Source organism: Plecotus auritus (assembly GCF_963455305.1).
Source record: "Plecotus auritus genome assembly, chromosome: 2".
Lineage (NCBI taxonomy): Eukaryota > Metazoa > Chordata > Mammalia > Chiroptera > Vespertilionidae > Plecotus > Plecotus auritus.
In genome coordinates, this window is record NC_137771.1 from 74,588,339 (window position 1) to 74,607,658 (window position 19,320).

The window sequence follows — 19,320 nt, forward strand, 5'->3', positions numbered from 1 at the left end:
GCAGTCGGACGTCCCTCTCACAATCCAGGACTGCTGGCTCCCAACTCCTCGCCTGCCTGCCTTCCTGATTGCCCCTAACTGCTTCTGCCTGCCAGCCTGATCACCCCCTAACCACTCCCCTGACAGCCTGATTGATGCCTAACTGCTCCCCTGCCAGCCTGATTGCCCCTAACTACCCTCCCCTGCAGGCCTGGTCACCCCTAACTGCCCTCCCCTGAAGGCCTGGTCCCCCCCAACTGCTCTCCCCTGTAGGCCTGGGTTCCCCCCAACTGCCCTTCCCTGCAGGCCCAGTCACCCCTAACTGCCCTCCCCTGCAGGCTTGATCGCCCCCAACTGCCCTCCCCTGCTGGCCATCTTGTGGCAGCCATCTTTGACCACATGGGGGCAGTCATCTTGTGTGTTGGAGTGACGGTCAATTTGCATATTACTCTTTTATTAGATATGATTGCCTAGATAGATCATCCACAACATTCATCTTGATCCTTTGATTTTATTTACATACTAGTAGCCCATCCCGCGATATTGCATGCAGTAGGCCATGTGGGAGCTGACGGGAACTGCAGAGCGCCGCCGGGAGCCATGCTGCTTCCTTGAGAGCTGGGAGGGACCCGTGCTGCTTCCGCGGAAGATGGGCCTGCCGTCTCCTCTCTGGGCCTGCGCTCGGCCACGAAGGCTGTGGGCCATCTGCCCTATCTCTAGAGGCCCTCCGTGGCTGGGGTGTCACCACGGTGATGAAGCAAGTGTCCCACCCTGGCCGCTCTGTGCTGGCTGCCCAGAGGCCCTCCGTTGCCATGGCAATGAAGCAAGCATTCTTCCAGGCCGCTCATGCTGCCCGCTCTCAGGACTGAGGGACTCCGGCAAGGCTGAGGGGACTGGGCACCGCCATCTTGTGGCTATGGGCACCGCCATATTTGTGACAGAGTGATGGTTAATTTGCATATTACCCTTTTATTAGATAGGACAAGATACTGAAGCCAACCCAAATAGACCAAAAAGGTTTAACAACCCAGAGCTGGCAGAGTCACCTGGGGACCCACCTCTCTACGCATCCTGCTGGAGCTCCAACTTCCTGGTACTTACTCCCCCACAGAGCAGGCTGCAGGGATTTTTCGTGGGATTAAAGAATAACTATTCTGAAGGTCTCACTATGAGTAAGCAAAAGCTCACCGGGGCAGAGGCGCTTCAGGCTCAAAGTCGGTAACTTGAATTTGAGTGGCCTATCTCACAGTGTGCTGCCAGGGCAGAGAGAAGCCATAGATCTGAGTCCTGGATCCCTGGGTTTGGGGTCTGCCACTGTGGACAGGAATAGGCCAGTCTCTGCATGGGGTTTTTCATTTTTGTAATTCTAAGTTCTCAGTTGTTTAATCCAAATTAGCTGGAACTATGGGGTGGTGAGTGGGTGGCCTGGAAAGACCTGAATTCTGAGCTGTGGGTTCAGCATTTGGCCCTGACCATGATTCATAGAGAAATTCTTTTAAAAACATAAACCCTATTGCTCTGTGCCAGACATTGCCAGGCTGTTGACAGTTACTAACATTTGCTAAGCATTACTACTTTGCTTAGGCAGGCCCTGTGCTGTGTGTTTGACAGGTGTTGTTTCATGTAATCCTCATTAACAGCCCTTCAAGGTAGGCATCATATCCTCTCTCTACAGATTCAAAACTGAGATGCAGAGAGGTTGGAAACTGTCAAAAAGTCAAATAATTAGAACGTCAGAGAATTGAGACTTGAACCCAAGTCTGATGGATGCCCAAGCCTGTGCATTCAGTAGAACAGAGGAAATAATCAACAAATTCTCTGCTTTCCTCCAAGCTCAGTGAAATCGGTGGGAACAGAAGTACTTCCCTTTTCCAGGTAACAGTCGCCTAACTCCAACACCTTGGAAAAGGGGTGTGAATTTGCCTCCAGAGTTGCCTCAGGGAGGAGGCTTAGGCTGGTGACACAGCCAGCACCATGGGGCTGGTACTGCCTGGTGTTGGCAGAAATAAGGTCTGAGCAAAACTTGTTCTGTGGGAAATGGGGTGTGAGGACTCTCAAAGGAAAGTCTAGATTTACTTGTTTGCATAAAGCGCCAATTGCAATGGCCTTGGTGAGATTTTTGCCCTGTGACCCAGACTGTGAATGTTTGCTGCAGAGTTTGCTTTAGGCAGGAGGACTTGCGTTGGGCCGTATCCAGGGCTGAGGTCAAGGTTGGGTAGAGCCCAACAAATGTGCTTTTCAGATTGGTCAGCTCCTCTTCTATCTGCCGTCCCAGGATCTTAGCCAGCACCTGACCCAGCCCTTTACTTCACAGGCCCCAGGACAGATGGCCTGAGAGGTGAAGGGATTTGCCCAAAGTCAGAGCGGTCTGGGGAAGATCCAGAAGTCCTCTTTGTCCCTGGTAAATGGACACACTGAGAACGTTGTGGGGGAGGTCTGCCCTCCCAGTTACTTCTATTGGCATTTAACTCTCCTTTTGTGTTAAAGTTTCTCTTCCAGGAACAGACACTTTAGTAAGTGCAGTTATTTGTTGGAGTTTTGCCCCTTTTTCCTTCCCCCAGGGACTGTGAGGAGCTTCTAAGTGAGCCAGTGCAGCCTGACTTGAGAATGCCTGAAGGGTCAGGCCAGTCCAACAGGTTATTTATTCAGAAAATGTTTGTGGAGATCCACTCCCAAAGCTGGAGGCTACTGTGGTAATACCACCACTCTTGCCAGCAAAAAAGGGCTACCAGTTTGGTGGAGGCCACATACGAATCAGGAGACCTAAGGTAATGTTTCAGAGGATGACCCTGGGTATTCCTGGAGCAGAACTGGTGTTAACTCACCCAGGGAGGACTCTCTGCAGGGGTAATGAAACAGCTGGGAATGGAAGAATGAGCTAAGGAGCAGGTGAGGGTTCCAGGTTGCAGAGAAGTGACAGTTTGGGGACTACACCTAGTCCAATGCCTGAAGCAAGAGCTGGAAGAGGGGAGAGATGAGGCTGGAGAGGAAGGCAGGGCCAGGCCTTGTGAATCTTGATGAAAACACTGGGACATTTTCATGAGAGTAGCAGGGTGTGAGGCCTCAGGTCCATCTCTCTCTCTTGTTTAAAATTGATCTCAGAGAGGAAAGGAAGAAGGGAAAGAAGGAGAGAGAGAAAGAGACACATCAGTGTCAGAGAGAGACATCGATCAGTTTCCTCCCATACACGCCTTGACCTGGAATTGAACCCGCAACCTAGGTATGTACCCTGACCAGGAAATCGAACCTGTCACCTTTTTGGTGTGCAGGGCGATGCTCCAAGCAACTGAGTCACACCGGCCAGGGCTCAGGTCCACCTCTTGTTTGCAATGTGTGACTGTCCACAAAAGAATGTATTTTTCTAAGAACTCTGGAGGCAGAATAAGTCAGGACCTCTAGGCCAGGGGTAGTAACTAGCCCTGGTGCTTCACACTGGCCAACACACCAGCCTTTGCCCTTGGACATCGTTTGGTTCCAGACACAGGGGCCAGGGAAGCTGCCGTGCATACCCCTGCCCTGTGCTTAATTTCCTGCCACTGGTCACAACAGTCACTGGGTGACATTACTGTGGGCTCAGGCTCTTACCTGCACTGCAGGGAAGGGCTCAATCCTTAAATGTCAAATATCGTATTTTGTATATATTTTTTCTAAATGTGACTACCTTCTTGCATGTTACTATTATGAAAGTAATATGTCTCTTAATGAAAAAATAAAAATCCCAGAAGTGTATACAGTAGAAAGTGGAATTTCCTGCCTCACTCATAATCCAATTCCCCCAAGAAAACTATGATTCTTCCAGGCTTTGAAAGAAGTGCATATATATGTGTGCCCCAATAGTATCCCAAGTAAAAGCAGGCTCTCAGGCCCCTCAAAATGTCCTTCTGGAAGACCCCAAAAGGGTGCCCCACCTGTGTCCATAAACCTGTCAGTTGGATGCGGCTCCACAGGACAACTTCGCCATCTGCTTCTTGAAGGCTTCTTTTGTAGCCACTGCTCACAGAAGCTTGGAGAATATTGCAGAAGCCAAACACCGAAGTCCATGCCATCGGTGCTGTCTCCAGAGTTTTCAGTTCTTGGCTGGCAGAGTTGGGACGGGGAGTTTCAGCCAGAGGTGGGGAAAGGGCCATCTGCTCACAATGTGTCCACCACCCTGTGTCATCGGAGGCTCCAGGCCTGCTCTGCTTAGATCCCAAGTGCTGTGCAGCAATCCCAGGCGCTGCGTCGGGCTCCCCACAGTGTTCTGTGCGGCTTGTGCAGGCTCTCCTCTGGGCTCCCAAGGTGTTGTGCAGGGCTTTTCAAAAAACTGCTTGGGGCTCTATTGGGTGTGTGGAGCTATCCTAAGTGCTTCATTGGCTGCCCAAGGTGTTGCGAGAAGCTCTGGCAGGTGCTGCGCCCGAGGCTTCCCCAGGTGTTTAGGCACTGCTCAGGGCACCTTAGGTGTTGTGCGAAGCTTTCTGGGTGATGCACCGGCCTCGCCGAGGTGTTTCTTTGGGCGCTGGCAGGTGCTGCGCGGTGCTCCCAAGGTGTGAGGTGGGCCTCTCTGGGCACTTCTCACAGCTCTTGTGCTGGGCTTGCCTGGCACTGCATCTGCTTCCCAAGGTGTCGCGCTGCCCTCTTCCAGCACTGCTCAGGGCTCTCCTAGGCATTGTGCGGGGCCTCACGTTCACTGCTCCAGGCTACCAAACACATTGTGTTGGGCTATGTAGGCACTGACCTGGGCTTCACATGGTTTTGCATGGGATTCTGGCGGGCGCAGCAGTGGGGGCTTTTCATGGTGTTGGGCTGGGCTCTTCCATGTAATGTGCAGGGCGCTCCCAGCAGCTCCACAGGCTCCCAAAATTTTTGTTGCATGGGGCTCTGGCAGTTGATGCACGAGGCTTCCCAAGATTTGGCGCAGGGCTCTCCCAGCCATTGTGCCAAGCTCCCCCCAGCGCTCCCTGGGCTCTCCAAGCTGTTGCGTGGGGTTCTAGCAGGCACTACGTGGATCCCCCCAAGTTGTTGTGCAGGGCTTCTCCAGGCACTCCTGGGGCTCTCCCTGGCAGTTGTGCGATGCTGTCTCCGGGGCTGCACTGGGCTCCCCAGTTGTTGCTTGGGACGCTGGCAGGTGTTGCTCGGGGCTTATCAAGGTGTTGCGAAGTGCTCTTTCAGGCGCTGCTGGGGCTCTTTCAGGCGTGTGCGAAACTGTGTCAGGCGCTGCACTGGGCTCCTAAGGTGGTGTGCTGGGCTCTGGCAGGTGTTGCTGAGGGCTTCTGAAAGTCTCACACGGGGCCACGGCAGGCACTGCTCGGGACTCTCCCAGATGCTGAGTGGGGCTCTCTCAGGAGCCGCACTGGGTTCCCCAAGGTATTTGCTGGGATCTCCAGGAGCTGCTCGTTTTACTGTTGGAGAAGTAAAAAGTTGATTGAAAATTAATATCCAGAAAATGTGAAAATTAGTATAACCCAGAGATGGAGTAATTTATGGTCATATAAATCATGTTTTTCTTTTAACAATGTTCACAATATATAGTTTAAAAATGACTCTTAAAGAGTTGTATAATATGATTATAATTTTATACATTAAAACATTATTCATGCCCTAGCTGGTTTGGCTCAGTGGATAGAGTGTCGGCCTGAGGACTGACGAGTCTCGGGTTCGATTCTGGTCAAGGGCACATGCCTGGGTTGTGGGCTCGATCCCCCATGGGGGTGTGCAGGAGGCAGCTGATCAATGATTCTCTGTCATCATTGATGTTTCTATCTCTCTCCCTCTCTGAAATCAATAAAAATATATTTAAAAAAAACGCATTATTCATGTAATGTACAGACAAAAATACTGAAAAGACTTGAAAGACATGAAATGCCAGCAGTGGCTGCTGGTGGGTGAGTACCTGATGCTCATTTATTCAATGAGAAATTTTGCAGTATCCCAATTTTCTACAATGAATATGCACTACTTAGGCAAATTGAAAATAATTAGGTTTTTGTTTGATTTTAAGAGTGTCATTTGACCATCCTGGTCCAGTTAGGTTTTTATCATTCTTGCCAGAAAAGGATAAAAGAATAAAATGTTCCTAGATTTTTTTAAAGTGCCATCATTAGACAATACTCCAAAAACAATTTAAAAATGACTTAGAGTTTTCTAATAGTATTGCTAATAAGGTTTTTAAAGAATTAAAATTATAAAAAAGTAGTGGGTTATTTGAAAAGAAACAATCTTTCCACACTAAACTATGATCCCTGATTATTACACTAAGAGAAAATCTGAAGCAATCTTCAGCCTTTGAGATAATGACTAATGGTACACTTCTCAAGCTTCCCTTTCAGACTCACGAGTCTCTTTGCCAGTTGGGCTGTAGGATGGGGAGACATGAAGTCCCCCACCCAAGAACCCTGGCTTAATAGTCCATGCCTAGGAATGCTGGAGCTACCCACGGCGGGTCTCCACGAAGGATGAGAGGAACTTCCAGCACACCCCTCTGAAGGGTGTGGCTGACACCTCTGGCCCCTGGATCAGCTGGGGTAGACTGACCTTCTGGGTCATTACTGTGCATAGATGTGAAGCTGTAAGGGTCCCCCCATGTAAAGGTGAATACAGGTATACCTTGGAGATACTGTGGTTCTATTCCAAGGCATCACATTAAAGTAAACATTGCAATAAAGCAAGGCACATAATTTTTTTGGTTTCCCAGTGCATATAGAAGTTATATTTGAAATATACTGTAGTCTGTTATGTGTGCAATAACATTATGCCTAAAAAATGATGCAGCTCTAGCCTATTTGGCTCAGTGGATAGAACATCAGCCTACAGACTGAAGGGTCCCAGGTTTTTTATTCTGGTCAAGGGCACATGCCCGGGTTTCAGGCTCGATCCCCAGTGTGGGGCGTGCAGGAGGCAGCCAATCAATGATTCTCTCTCATTACTGATGTTTCCATCTCTCTCTCCCTCTCCCTTCTTCTCTGAAATCAATAAAAAAAGGTTTAAAAAATGATGCATACACCTTAATTTAAATATACTTTATTGCTAAAAATACTAGCCACCATCTGAGCCTTCAGAAGTTATAATATTCTTGCTGGCAGAGGGTCTTTCTTCGATGTTGATGGCTGCTAACTGATCAGGGTGGTGACTGCTGAAGGCTAGAGTGGCTGCAGCAATTTCTTAAAGTTTTCTGCATCCACTGACTCTTCCTTTCAGGAACAATTTTTCTATAGATTGTGATTCTGTTTCAAAGCATTTTACTCACGAGAAACCAAGATGGCGGCATAGGTAAGCACCTAAACTGCTGCCTCGCACAACAATTTCAAAACTACAACTAAAAGACAGAACGGACACCATCTAGAACCACAGGAAAGCTGGCTGAGTGAAAATTCTACAACTAGAAGGAAAGAGAAAAGCTCACAGAGAATTGGAGGTACGGCAAAGGGTCTTTGTGTGCGCAGAGAGGAAGGGCGGCTGAGAGCCTGGCTGACTTTCTCTGGCAGAAGGGGGAAGGAAGCCCCCGACCGCACCGAACCCCAGTTCTGACTGCACTGAACCCCAGTCCCGGGCGAAACCCCGTGGACCCAGGCTCATACAGGGGACGTCTGGACTGTCAGGTAGAGAGAAAGGCACCCAGAGACTCGGAGACCAGGGGGAGACCGGGGGGAGCCCCGGTGGGCAAGAGTCTGGAGAGGCGCGCGCCAGTGTGCACAAAGGCTGCGGAGGTTGCCACAGGCTTTCCCTAGTGGAAGGGAGTCAGAAGCTCCTGACTGCACTAAGACCCAGTTCTGACTGCACTGAACCCCAGTTCCAGGCGAGCCCCTGGGGACCCACGCTCTTGTGGGGGGAATCTGGACTCTCGGGCGGAGACCCGGGAGCCGGGGAAGGCAGAGGACTGGAGGCGCGCGCGCGCAAGGGCAAGGCTGACTGGAAGCCAAGACTGTCTGCTCCACCCTGAGACTCCACCCCATCCAAACTGAGCACAGAGGCTATTGCAATTTGCCAAGTCTAATCCTATAAGGCTGTCTCCAACACCGAACTTCTCCCAGCGTAGACACAGCTGATCCTTACAGCCAACTGGCCTGGAAGTCAATTGCTCCCAGTGATACCAACAACAATCAAGACTTAACTACAACAAGGCTGTACACACAGTCCACAAAGGGGTGCACCAAGAGTGTCCACCTCAGGTTAACTGGGAAGGCCGACCCACTGGGCCATATAGGAAACCTAGCACACAAATCTACCCTACCAACTCAGGGAAGCAGTGAAAATGCGGCGTCAAAGAAACAGATCACAAACGAAAGAAATGGAGGAAAACAAATGACTGGATATAGAATTCAAAACCACGGTTATAAGGCTTTTCAAGAATATCCTAGAAAAGGCCGATAAATATAACAAGACCCTCGAAGATATGAAAAAGGACCAACTAGAAATTAAACATACACTGACTGAAATAAAAAATATTATACAGAGACCCAACAACAGACTAGAGGAACACAGAATCAAGTCAAAGAATTGAAATACAAAGAAGCAAAAAACACTCAACTGAAAAAGCAAAAAGCAAAAAAAATCCAAAAAGTTAAAGATAGTGTAAGAAGCCTCTGGGACAACTTCAAGCATACCAACATCAGAATTATGGGGGTGCCAGAAAAAGAGAGAGAGCAAGATACTGAAAACCTATTTGAAGAAATAATGATTGAAAACTTCCCCCACCTGGTGAAAGAAATAGACTTATAAGTCCAGGAAGCGCACAGAACCCCAAACAAAAGGAATCCAAAGAGGACCACACCAAGACACATCATAATTAAAATGCCAAGAGCAAAAGACAAAGAGACAATCTTAAAAGCAGCAAGAGAAAAACAGTTAATTACCTACAAGGGAGCACCCATACGATTGTCAGCTGATTTCTCAACAGAAACTATGCAGGCCAGAAAGGAATGGCAAGAAATTTTCAAAGTGATGAATAACAAGAACCTACAACCAAGATTACTCTACCCAGCAAAGCTATCATTCAGAATTGAAGGGCAGATAAAGAGCTTCACAGATAAGAAAAAGCTAAAGGAGTTCATCACCACCAAACCAGTATTATATGAAATGCTGAAAGGTATTCTTAAAGAAGAGGAAGAAGAAAAAAGTAAAGAGAAAAATTATGAACAACAAATACATATCTCTCAACAAGTGAACCTAAAAATCAAGTGAATTAAAAACCTGAGGAACAGAATAATCTGGTGAATATAATAGAATCAGGGGCATAGAAAGGGAGTGGACTGATAATTCTCAGGGGGAAAGGGGTATGGGGGGGTTCAGGAAGAGACTGGACAAAAATCATACACCTATGGATGAGGACAGTTGGGGGGAGGTAAGGGCAGAAGGTGGGGTGGGAACCTGGTGGAGGGGAGCTATGGGGGGAAAAAGGAGAAACAATTGTAATAATCTGAATAAAGATTTAATTAAAAAAAGCATTTTACTCACAATTGAACTTTTTTCAGAATTAGTCAATCCTCTCAAACCTGGTTCTGCTTTATTAATTAAGTTTATGTAATATTCTAATTTTCTTGCTGTAATCTCAAAAATCTTTACAACATCTTCACCAGGAGTAGATTCCATTTAAAAAATAGAATCTCTCTTTCCTCATCTATAAAAAATAACTCCTGCCCTAACCGGTTTGGCTCAGTGGATAGAGCGTCAGCCTGCAGACTGAAAGGTCCTAGGTTCGATTCTGGTCAAGGGCATGTACCTTGGTTGCGGGCACATCCCCAGAAGGAGTTGTGCAGGAGGCAGCTGATCAATGTTTCTCTCTCATTGATGTTTCTAACTCTCTATCACTCTTTTTCTCCCTTCCTCTCTGTAAAAAATCAATAAAATATATTAAAAAAAATAACTCCTTACCCATTAAAGTTTTATCATAAAATTGCAGCAATTCAGTCACATTTTCAGGCTCCACTTCTAGTTCTACTTTGCTTGCTATTTCCACCACATCTGCAGTTACTTCTACCACTGAAGTATTGGGCCATTCAAAGTAATTCATGAGGGTTGGAATGAACTTCTTCCAAACACTTGTTAATGTTGATATTTTGACTTCTTCCCATGAACCATAAATGCTCTTAATAACATCTAGAATGGAGAGTCCTTTCCAGAGGTTTTCAATTTACTTTGCCCAGATTCATCAGAGGAATCTCTATGGCAGCCAGAGCTTTACAAAACGTATTTCTTAAATAAAAAAAACTTTAAAATTGAAATTACTCCTTGGTCCATGAGTCCAGAATGGATGTTGTGTGAGTAGGCATGAAAACAACATTAATGAGAACTCTTGGCTGACCAGGTGTGTTATAAGTGAACGGTAATATTTTCAAAAAAATCTTTCTTCTGAGAAATGGGCTTAAAGTATTCAGTAAACCATGTTGCCAACAGATGTGCTGTCACTCAGGCTTTGTTGTCCAGGCAAAGTAGATTTGGCATATTCTTAAAAGCCCTAGGATTTTCAGAATAGTAAATGAGCAATGGCTTCAACTTAAAGTCACTGGCTGCATTCGCCCCTAAGAAGAGAGTCAGCCTGTCCTTTGATGCTTGGAAGCCAGGCATTGATTTCTCCTCTCCAGCTATATTGCATTTTCTTCCAATATAGAACCCCTTTTGCTTTCATTGAAAATCTGCCCTAACCGGTTTGGCTCAGTGGATAGAGCTTCAGCCTGTGGACTGAAAGGTCCCAGGTTCAATTCCGGTCAAGGGCACGTACCTTGGTTGTGGGCACATCCCCAGTAGGGTTGTGCAGGAGGCAGCTGATCGATGTTTCTCTCTCATTGATGTTTCTAATTCTCTATCCCTCTCTTCCTCTCTGTAAAAAATCAATAAAAATATATTAAAAAAAGAAAATCTGCTGTTTAGTGTAGTCACCTTCATTCATTATCATAGCTAGATCTTCTGGATAACTTACTATAGCTTCAGGCTCAGCACTTGCTGCTTCCCCTTGCCCTGTTATGATATGGAGATGGCTTCTGTTCTTAAACCTCATGAACCAGCCTCTGCTGTCTTCTGCTTCTCTTCTGAAGCTTCCTCACCTCTTTCAGCCTTCACAGAACTGAAGTTAGGGCTTTGCTCTGGATTCAGCTTTGGCTTAAGAGAATGCTGTGGCTGCTTTGATGCTGTATCCAGTCCACTAAAGCGTTCTCCGTATCAGCAATAAGGCTGTTTTGTTTTCTTATCATTTGTGTGTTCCCTGGGGGAGCACTTTTCATTTTCTTCAAGAACTTTTCCTTTGCACTCACAACTTGGCTACCTGTGTGGTGTAAGAGGCCTAGCTTTCAGGCTATCTTAGCTTCTTCGCTCAGCTTAATCGTTTCTAGCTTTGTATTTATGTGAGAGGGCTGTGACTCCTTCACTTCAACACTTAGAAGCCATTGTCAGGTCATCAATAGGCCTACTTTCAACATTGTTGTGTCTTGGGGAATAGGGAGGCTTGAGGAGAGGGAGAAAGACATGGAATGGACAGTTGGTGGAACAGTAAGAACACATAACACTTATTGATTGTGTCATCTTATACCAGTGGTGCCCTGAACCAGTTATGATAGTAACATCAAAGGTCACTGATCACAGATCACAATAACAAATCCTATATAATAAAAGCTTAACATGCAAATGGACTGAATGGTGGAATGACCTGTCGCTATGATGCGCACTGACCACCAGGAGGCAGATGCTCAATGCAGGAGCTCCCCCAGCTCATAGACCGAGGCCAGCCAAGACGGGTGCCAGCGGTGGCCTCCCCCACAATCACCCTGACAGTCACCCCACAGATCGGCCCTGATTGCTGGCCAGGCCTAGGGACCCTACCCATGCACAAATTTTGTGCATCAGGCCTCTAGTAGTATAATAATCATGGAAACATTTGAAATATTATGTGAATTACCAAAATGTGACAGAAACAAAAAGTGAGCAAACGCTGTTGGAAAATCAGTATTGATAGACTTGTGGGATGCAGGTTTGCAAAAAAACCTTTTATTTTTCTAAAAGCAAATTATCTGTGAAGCACAATAAGGTGAAGTGCAATAAAATGAGGTGTAACTGTATTTACTAGTAATGTCAGTCCAGTTAAAATTACAGGTGTCTGGAAAATGCACAAAATGATTTTAAAGTTGATGTGGAAAATAAATATGTGAAGGAATTGTCAAAGTAATAAAAAATAAAAAATCTCAAGAGGGGATTCACCTACCAGATATTACAAGGTAGCTGAATAAAGCGCTGCCATGGAAACAGCATGTGCTGCTGTGGGACATGGAGCCGTACAGCATCTGGAGGCAGATCTGAGCCCGGTGTGCCCGGGAACTGGGGGTCAGGAAAGGGGCCATTCACTTTGACAAGGAAAGGCACAAGGTGACCCAGAGTTTTGTTGTGACAAAGTAACCTTAGGTCCTATATCAGTGAATGAAACATAAATTCAAGATGGCTTGGAAATCAAAATATAAAGAAAGCAAATGAAATTTATAAAATTAGCCAAGAATATGGAGGATGTTTGTTTAACCTTACAGTAAGGAAGACTCTTTAAAGCAAGACAGTGTAAAAAGAGAAAACAGCTAATTTTCAGGAAAAATCATTCTAGTAAGATTACAACTTACCTCCGTGCAGATGAATCCGGGTTGTGATCTATTTACTGTGGAGATAAATGAAAATACATAAAATAAAAAAATGTTGCTGACACTGAGCTTATCTTATACTAAATTCAAGTCAATTTTTAGTCAATTTTGAGTACTGGCACCTCAGAGACTCCTGGGTCCAAGGAAAGGGGACAGCACGTGTGCACTTCCTCCCAACTCTGGTGACCTGAGTACCTGTGTTTTTTCACTTTTATTTTGTAAAAAAACCGGGAATGGGATAGCTGCTTCATGTGATAAATACTTATTTCAGTTCTTAAGAGGATGGCAAACTGCTTTCCAAAGTGGTGTAACTGTCCTTTCCCACTAGCAATGGGGAGACCTCCAATTTCCCTTCAGCATCACCAATACTTGGTACTGCTGGCCTTTTGATTTTAGCCTCAGAGTCTGTAGTGGTACCTTCTGCTATTCATCTGTACCCCTAGTTCCAAATAAGGCCAACCATCTTTTTTTTTTAAATCCTCACCCAAGGATACGTTCTTATTTATTTTAGAGAGAGGAAGGGAGAGAGAGAGGGAAAGAGCGAGAGAGAAACATCAATGTGAGAAAAACTGACCCTTTGCCTCCCTTACATACCCCAGCTGGAGATGAAACCCACAACCCAGGTATGTGCCCTGACTGGGAATCATTTTGATGCACGGGATGACACTCCAACCAAATGAGACACCCGGTCAGGGCAATGTCGGGCATGTTCACGAGTCCACCTTGGTAAACAGTTGTTTTGCTCCTTAAAAAACTTGGTCATTACTCTCAGAATTGAGTTTTTAAAGTTTCTTATGTATTCTGGATACAAGTATATGATTTGTAAGTATTTTATTTGTACCTGTTGCTGCTACTGTCACTTTCTGAATGGTGACTTTTGAGATAAAGTGTTTTAGTGCACGATGAGCAGCAGCTCAAGACATGGACCTACCAGAGTCAGCCCTGCTGGCACAAGCCCAAGCAGAGTGAGTATAGAAATGATGTAACACAAACATGCACACCACACACACTCACACTCACATGCACCTCAGCACACACAGACCACACTCACATGCACTTCAGCACACACATACCACACACTCACACTCACACGCACCACATCACACACATACCACACACACTCACACTCACATGCACCTCAGCACACACACATCACACACTCACACTCACATGTACCACATCACACACATATCACACACACTTACACACACATGGACAATGCCCACACAGAAGCAAAGAACTGTGACTAAGTGGTGCTAGCCACAAGGTGACCTGGGGCCTCATCCCAGCCCTGAATAAACAGGAATGATGAAACAAGGGCACATCCATACCTCTGGCGATATTTGTACACGAAAAGACGGAATTTTGTTTCTTGATGAGGCACCTGAGCTATGTCTGTGGCTTCGATTCAAATAATTGTAAGTGCTCATCCCCTTTGACACTAAAAAGGAGAAAAGAGGAAAAGGTCAGTTAGGAACCATCAACCACTGTAGGCACCTACCCAGCTCCCCTGAGCTGCACCCTGGGGCGTCAGGTCCTCATCCAGTTTGCTGGGGAGTTGCTGGACAGACGGCTACTGCACAGACCACCTGGCCTTGGGGCAGCAGCCAGCAGGTCCTCACACTCTCCTGAGCCTCTGTCCCCCACCCCTGGTCCCTGGAGGGGCTGCCCTGCCTGCCTCACAGCCCATAGCGTAAATATGGACTTATGAGTAGTGCCTGCCCAGTAATTAGGCTGAGACACTGGCTCCGGCATGTGACAGGAGCAGGCCCCCTTGGGTTGCTCGCCCAGGTGCGGGGAGCTCCATGGAGCAGAGAGAGCCTCAAGCCCTGGCCTGCGCAGTCTCGACAAGTGCTGTTGCTCTTGTTGTGTTTGGACCTGACTTATCTGTCCTGATTCACTCCACCTGGATCCTCCTGCATTCTTCCACCTTCCCGCCCAACCTGGGAAACAGCTGGAGGATATAAACTTGCACTTGGGTATATTCTAATCTAGTGGGTTTGCACAAATACCATCAAAATCAGCTTGTGCGCATGTCCTCTGTGTCTCCCAGAGCTCACACTTATTCTGAGTACATTTTACTTAACACATTGAACTCTGACATAAAGATAAAGTAGGGGAGGCACAGCACAGACCTTTAAACCTCAAGGCGAGGAACTTTGAGGCCTGAGTGCAAAGTACATGCTTTAAAAGGACATCCACCAGTTTTCCCTCCAACATCAGCTCGGGGCAATTTCTAGAATCCTGCTCCTCCTTAATTTCACCCAGGATGCTCTCTGTTCCCTGTCCCATGACTGTGGGTTTTCTTCTCCGTCTGCAGTGGGCACTCTCCACGTCCTGCATCTTCCCAGCAGATCTCACCCTCACAGTCTCTCCCACTCACGTTCTGAGGACTCATCAGGATGCCCCGTCCCAAGCTTCAAATGGCAGCGTCCAGCTGCGAGCAGCTTCCCATGTGGCCCCCTGCAGTGCCCCCTGCAGCGTGTTGGTGCCTTGTGGACTCCACCCTCTGAGTGCGGAGTGCCTCTAGTGACTTGCAGAAAAGGCTATGGGACCACCTCCACGCCTGGGTTAGAGAGGCTGGCTTCTGCCTTGCTGCCCCCTCATGTCCAACACCACATTTCCACAAAGTCCTGTGTTATTTCTTGTGCAGGGACAAGGAGGGCCTGTGATCTCTTGTGCAGGGACAAGGAGGGCCTGTGATCTCAGGTATCACCCAGATAGTGTGGCTGGGGGAGAACTGTGGCCTCTTCTGGCCAGTCAGGTGGGTACGAGTCCCCGGGAAAGGAAAGGACATGGAGTCAAGAGACTGTGGAGTATTTGCGGGTGTGGAGAGGGGGTGAATGATATTTCACAGCTGGTACAAATGGACTTTCAGAAAACTTTGCCATATTATGCCCTGTGCAGAGTTCCATTATAAAATGGGCAAAGGGCCCTAGCCAGTTTTGCTCAGTAGATAGAGCGACGGTCTGCAGACTGAAGGGTCCTAGGTTGGATTCCAGTCAAGGGCATATGCCTGCGTTGCAGGCTTGATCACCTGTAGGGGGCATATAGGAGGCAGCTGATAATGATTCTCATCATTGATATTTCTCTCTCTATTTCTCTTTCTCTGAAATCAGTAAAATAAAAAATTAAAAAATAATGGGCAATGGACCCGAATAGAAACTTCTCCAAAGAGGACATACAGATGGCCAATGGAAATGAAAAATGTTCAATGTCACTAATCATCAGAGAAATGCAAATTAAAACCAGAATAGATAACATCTCACAGCAGCCAGAAGGGTTGCCATCAATAAATCATCAAACAACAAGTGCTGGTGAGGATGTGGAGAAATAGGAACCCTTGTGCACTGCTGGTGGGAATGCAGACTGGTGCAGCCACTGTGGAAAACAGTATGGCGTTTCCTCAAGAAATTAAAAATGGAACTGCCTTTTGACCCAGTGATCCCATGTCTGGGAGTAAATCCTAAGAATTTCCAGACATGAATCAGAAAGACTATATGCATCCTATGTTCATTGCAGTGTTATTTATAATAGCCAAGATCTGGAACAGCCAAGTGCCCTTCAGCCGGTGAGTGGATAAAAAAGCTGTGGTACATTTACACCACAGAATACTATGCAGCTGTAACAAAGAAGGAAATCTTACCTTTCATTGCAACAGCATGGATGGACCTGGAGATTATTATGCCAAGTGAAATAAGCCACAGAGAAAAACAAATATATATGATCTCACTTATATATGTAATCTAATGAAAAAAATGAGCTGATGAATAAAATATAAACCAAGGCATAGATACATGGAACAGACTGACAGCTGTCAGAGGGGTGAGGGGAGGAGGGGACTGGGTGAAAGAAGGTGAAGGGATGAGCCAAAGAACATTTATGCACAGACACACAATGGTGTGGTGATGGCCAGAGGGAGGGAGAGGTGGGGATTGGGTGGAGGGAGGTGGGCAAAGGGGTTGGGGGGATGGGGATCTGTAATAGTGTCAACAATGAAAATGAAGTTAAAAACAATGGGGAAAATCTACATGTGTAACATAAGAGGACTATTCAATAAATTTGGGTACATATATTCTATGGTCTGCTATATTGCTATTAAATATAATACTGTAAAAGACTAATTAATGAATAAATAAGACAAACATGAAGCTATAGCTATTATTTGCAAAGGATATATGCTGATATTAACAGCAAATGTCTATAGAAGGATTACAGTTTATATGTTTTGTTTATTGTGATATTTTCTGAATTTTACATGATGAAAATAAATAATTTTTATAAAGGGGGGGAAGTATCAGGGTAAAAAATTTCCCCCTTATACCTGACTGATAAGATTTTTATGGTTCTCTAATACAAAAATATCTACTGTATTGTTTTATTTTAAATCACTTTAGAGCTCCTTTTTAATAGATATTGAAGGCAACAGTAAGGCCTATAATTTAAGAATCAAAAAAGAGAGAGATGGGGTGAGGAGGAGGAGAGAAAAAAAGGAAAGGGGGAAGGGAGACAGAGAGGGGAAGGGAGAAAGAAGGGAGGGAGGGGAAAACCAGCCCCTCTAATTCAGCATTCCACAGATGCATTTGACAAGGGACCCTTTTAGCTAACAGTATGATTAATACCTGCAGGATATGAGCATTCCTCAGAACAGAAATTTGTAAATCCTGAAAAGGTGGGAGACCAGACAGCGCTGGGCTGCAGGTGGGGGTGGGAGTGCTGGGCCCAGCCCCAGGGGAAGGACTGTGGGGAGCTGGTGGCCCCAACCCCAGTGTAAAGCCCTGGCTGTGGCAGCCTCACCTCCATGGCTGCCGGTCAACCATGGCCACGCTGTGCGCAGCCAGGCAGCCCAGGGGACCCCAGCGAGGCCCAGGCCCCGGGCTTGGCCACAGCATCCTCAGCTCCTCCGATTGCACAGGCCTGTGATGTGGTCTAGATTGCAGGTCGAAGTTCACACTTTACTGGGCGGCCCCGCCCACGCGTCTCCATGGCTACAGTCCTGCGGCGCTTCCCCATTTGCTCCAGTATCTTCAGGTGGTCCGCCCACGCGCAGCCTCCATTGGCTGCAATCACAGTCCCCAACCGTCCCCAACCGACCCCAACCGACCCCAACGGTCCCCGAAGGTCCCCAACAGTTGTCAGACCCCCTTCCCCCCTGGGCAGGCATCGCTGTGGACAGGGGGGGGAGGAGAGCCCAGTCTGAGGACAATGAAGCTGGAGTCCTGATCAGCTCCTGGTGAGCCAGTGAGTCCCTCTAAGGAGTGAGCCCGTTGCCTTAGGATTTGCCTGGGTTTTGTTTTGTTTTTCTGTTTGAACCAGTTTTACTCTACCTTCTCCTAGATCATTGTCTTTTAAAAGAATAGAGAACAGAGAGGAAGTCTTTTTAACCTTTTATTAATAAACAAACAAATAATAAAATCAGTATGGGTCAGTTTTCTAAAAGGATTTTCGTAAGCATTGACATTACTTTGTTTTTATCAGAACACATAGGAATAATAGGGATAACTGAAATACACTTAATTTGAATTAACAAAGATTAATTCAAGCTGAATTTTGTGTTAGTGGTGCTATTGTACATAGAAAAAAAGCAGCTTTTTGTTTGAACATGGGAAAATAAGTAAATGTGGCCATAAGGTCTGTCCTTAGGGAGAATAACACAACTTATTCTGTCTTTTTTTTTTCTCTCTTAGAAAATCCTCCCTTTAGCCTTGTCCTTGTCTCTGGCCCAAGAATAAGCCGGCCTTCTTGTGTGTCCTGTGTGTTGTAAGGGTTGTCTGTATGGAGGCCGCCATCTGCCGGCCGTAGGAAGAACAGCTGTGGGAAGACCGCCTTTTAGAGTTCAGGGGACTCCTCAGGAAATGTTGTTTTCCTTCTAATTCCACCTCAAGCCTGGAGTAAAATTCCAGGAGGCAAAATTGCTTTTAATAAACATGGCCAGGCTGGGATTCTAGTAGTGGTTTGACTTGTTTTCGTGACTCTGATCTTGGTGTCACATATTGAATTTAAAAATATATATATCATCATGGGAAGTGCAGATCCCTGTCTTTATTTCCACCCAGATCAGTCAGTTAGAAATATGATTATTGCTCCTGTTTGTGCCCTTGATCTTTAATTCAGGGAATGCTTCGTTTTCTATTAATTGGAAGGATTTTAAATATTTTTATTGCTGTCTCTTGCTTAGTTTCATCTTAAGAACATATATTTGCATCTGATAATATCAGAGTAAAGAATGATTTCTCGAATTTTTTCTTCCTATGTGCGTGATTTTTAAGAAATCAATGTTTCCTTTAATTAATGGCTATGTAATTTGAGTTTATTGAAAGGTTGTGTAAGCTCTTTAATATTAGAATATTTTCTTGTGTTTTACTTACTGTTCATCCTATATAATAAAAGGGTAATATGCCAATTGACCCTAATGGCAGAAGACCGGGACCCACCACCAGGGGACGCTCAACATAGGGGGTGCCCCCTGGTGGTCAGCGGGGAGCGCTGCTCAGCCACAAGCCAGGCTGACTGCTGGGAGCGCAATGGCAGTGGCGGGAACCTCTCTGTCTCCATTAAGGTGTCTGACTGCCAATTTAGGCCCCATCCCCCAAGGAAGAGGCCTAAGCTGGTGGGTGGACATCTCCTGAGGGCTCCCGGGCTGGGAGAGGGCTCAGGCTGGGCTGAGGGACCCCCCAAGTGCACGAATTTATAAATATATGCATACAATAATTTTTAAATTTAACTGCATTCTTAATTTATTTGTTTCAAATTA

The 19,320-nt window shown here is 46.2% G+C and overlaps 1 long non-coding RNA gene across 1 annotated transcript; it reads right to left on the reverse strand.

Moving 5' to 3' along the window:
- Nucleotides 1–418: 418 nt before the first annotated feature.
- LOC308242806 lies at nucleotides 419–17,500 on the reverse strand. The gene is made up of 4 exons (XR_013960004.1): nucleotides 17,364–17,500; nucleotides 13,898–14,007; nucleotides 12,549–12,583; nucleotides 419–5,357 (listed from the first exon to the last, which is right to left on the reverse strand). It is a non-coding gene; the product is annotated as an uncharacterized lncRNA (long non-coding RNA).
- Between the last annotated feature and the right edge of the window lie 1,820 nt (nucleotides 17,501–19,320).